Here is a 3,445-nt window from a genome sequence, read left to right as displayed (position 1 = left end):
GTTCAAGTAATTCTTTGCCTCAGCCTCCCAAGTAGCTGGGACTATAGGCGCCCTCCACTACACCTGGCTAATTTTTGTATTTTTTGTAAAGATGGGGTTTCACCATCTTGGCCAGACTAGTCTGAACTCCTGACCTCGTGATCCACCCGCCTCTGCTGGGATCACAGACGTGAGCCACCACGCTCAGTTTGTATTATCAGTTTAATGTGCTTTGAAGGTGGTTTGTTAGTATTTTCTTGAGGATTTAAAAAACCTACACTCATCAAAAATAGGAACCTGCAATTATCTTTTCCTATAATGTCCTTATCTGGCTTTGGTATAAGGATAAAGCTGGCAATATAAAATCAGTTTAGAAGTGTTCTCACCTCTTCAATTTTTGGAAGAGTTTGAGAAGAATTGGCAATAATGCTTCTTTAAATGTTTGGTAGAATTCATCTGTGAAACCATTTGGTCCTAGACTTTTCTTTTCTTTTTTTCTTTTCTTTTTTTTTTTTTGAGATGGAGTCTTGCTCTGTCACCCAGGCTGGAGTCCTGTGGCGCGATCTTGGCTCACTGCAAGCTCCACCTCCCAGGTTCATGCCATTCTTCTGCCTCAGCCTCCCGAGTAGCTAGGACTGCAGGCACCCGTCAACACACCAGGCTAATTTTTTTTTTTTTTTTTTTGTATTTTTAGTAGAGACGGGGTTTCACTATGTTAGCCAGGAATGGTCTCAATCTCCTGAACTTGTGATCTGCCTGCCTCGGTCTCCCAAAATGCTGGGATTACAGTCATGAGCCACTGCGCCCAGCCAGTCCTAGGTTTCTCTTTAATATGAAACATTTTATTATTACTTCAGTAATTAAATTTAGTAATAAAATTCTTGTTACTCATTATTGATCTGTTCAGATTTTCTACTGCTGTATGCTTCAGCCTTGGTAGGTTGTTTGTTTCTAGAAATTTATCAATTTCTTCTTATTTGATTTGTTGGTATATACATATTCATTATAATCTCTTATGATCCTTTGTATTTCTGTGGTGTCAGTTGTAGTGTCGCCTCTTTGACTTATAATTTATTTCAGTCTTCTCTTTTTTCTTGGTGAGTTTAACAAAAGTTTGTTTGTTTTGTTTGTTTATTTATTTATTTATTTGAGATGGAGTCTCACTGTGTCACCCAGGCTGGAGGGCAGTGGCACAATCTCAGCTCACTGCAACCTCTGTCTCCTGGGTTCAAGCGATTCTCCCACCTCAGCCTCCAAGGAGCTGGAATTACAAGCATGAGCAACCACACCTGGCTAATTTTGTATTTTTAGTGGAGACAGGGTTTCACCATGTTGGTCAGGCTAGTCTTGAACTCCTGACCTCAAGTGATCCAACCACCTCAGCCTTCCAAACATTTTATTTTTAAACATGAACCCAGATGTCCATATTCCTCCCAAGATTTGAGAAATCTTCAGCCATTATTTCTTTAAATAGGCTTTAATTTCCTTTCTTTCCTCCACCTAGAAATCCTCAAATGAGTATATTCATTTGTTTGGTGGTGTCTTATAGGCCTTGTATACTTTCTTCACTCTTTTTCATTATTTTTTTCTTTCTATTCCTCTAACTGGCTAATTTCAAATGACCTGTCTTTGAGTTCACTGACTCTTCTGCGTAATAAAATCTGCTGCTGAAGCTCTCTATTGAGTTTCTTAGTTCTGCCATTGTATTCTTCAACTCCAGAATTTGTTCGATTCTTTTTTCTCCATTAATCTTCTTTATTCATGCATTGTTTTTCTGATTTTGTTTAGCTGTCTGTCTGTGTTCTCTTATATCTCATCAAGCTTCTTTAAAATGAGTGTAGTTGTCCCTCAGTATCCATGGGGGACTGGTTCCAGGACCTCCCATGGATATGAAAATCTGTGAGTGCTGAAGTCTCTGATATAAAATGGCATAGTATTTGTATATAACCTAGGTACATCTTCCTGTATACTTTAAATCATCTTAGATTACTTATAATACCTAACACAGTATAATTTTATGCAAATAGTTGTTACACTGTACTATTTAGGGGAATGATGACAACAAAAAGCCTATCTGTGTGCAGTTAGAGACATGAAAATAGATCCGTGGTTGATTGAATCCATCGATGCAGAACCCACAAGTACAGAGGCCTGACTTCATTTTGAGTTCTTCATCAAGCAATTTGTAGACCTCCATTTCTTTGGGGTCTGCTACTGGAGCTTATTAGTTTCCTTTGGTAGTGTCATGTCTGCCTGACTCTTTGTGCTCCACGTAGCCTTGCATTGGTGTTTGCACATTTGAAGGAGCAAACCCTTCTTCTAGTCTTTACAGGCTGGTTTTGGCAGGCAAAGACCTTCTGCTGCTATCCAGACCAATGGGATTGTTTCTGGGATCACATTTGAGTGGCTTTGGGGCCAGGTTATGCGGCTGTTGCTGGGTCATCATTGGTAGGCCTGTTACCAGACATTCAGGTGGGTGATAATTCAACCTGGTCCCTAGGCAGATGGAACTGCCTGCAGAACTTTGGGCAGTAGGTCTGGCACTAGGACAATAATCCACTTCAGAGTGCTCAGTTGTGTCTGCAAACAGTGGCCCTGTTACCATGTGTATGGATGAGTGTGGCTTCTGCCAGATCCCTGAGAGGTCTCCTATTGGGTCACTGGGAAAGTCCCTGGGTGGGGAGGACTGACTCTGGGCTATGGCTGAGTGGGGCTAGAACTAAGTCACAAGGCTGCTTCAGAGTCTACAGCAGAGACTGAGGTCTGCCAGTCTGCCTCCAGGGGTATGGACATGTATGCCTCTTGCTGGGTTCATTGGTGGGCAGGACTGCCCCTAAATCATGGCTTAGCCGAATTGGGGCTGGGTCACAGGGTCACTTCATTATCTCCAGTTGGACTGAGGTCCAGGGTCCCAGTTGGGTGTATCTCCATCTGATGCCCTCGGTGAGGAGAACCACTCTCAAGTCATGGTTGAAAGGGCCTGGAGCTTGTTTCAGCACTATTTCAGGACCAGTCAAACTTCAGTCATTGGATATATTGCATGAGGCATGGGTGAGTATGACTCCTCCTAGGGCCTTTGGTGGATCATGTTGGTGGCAGGACCAAGGCCAAATGGGGCTGTCGCTGAGTCCACAGGGGAATGGGCTGTTTCCAGGTCTGTAGTGGGGACCACAGTCAGTGAGCCTGGCCACCTGGGACTGCCACAGTCAGTGAACCTGCTTTCTCAAAATGGCCTTCCTTGGTCATGGCCTCTACCAGGGTTTTGGAACCTCCTACCTGGATCCCAGAGCTCGCACACAGGCATTTTGTCTGTGGATGGCTGTAAAATTGTTGTTGCTGTGGGGAATACAAGAAGGGGAACTCCTATTCCACCATCTTGCTAAAGTTACCAGGAAATCAGTTCTTTATCACTTTTAATGTCAGAAAATAATGAAAAAAAATTCAGTTTACTATTCATTTAACAAGT

The sequence above is a fragment of the Trachypithecus francoisi genome, unplaced genomic scaffold, assembly GCF_009764315.1.
Source record: "Trachypithecus francoisi isolate TF-2019V2 unplaced genomic scaffold, Tfra_2.0 Lachesis_group16, whole genome shotgun sequence".
Classification (NCBI taxonomy): domain Eukaryota; kingdom Metazoa; phylum Chordata; class Mammalia; order Primates; family Cercopithecidae; genus Trachypithecus; species Trachypithecus francoisi.
The sequence above is the reverse complement of the archived record's forward strand: the minus strand, read 5'-3'. Positions refer to the sequence as shown.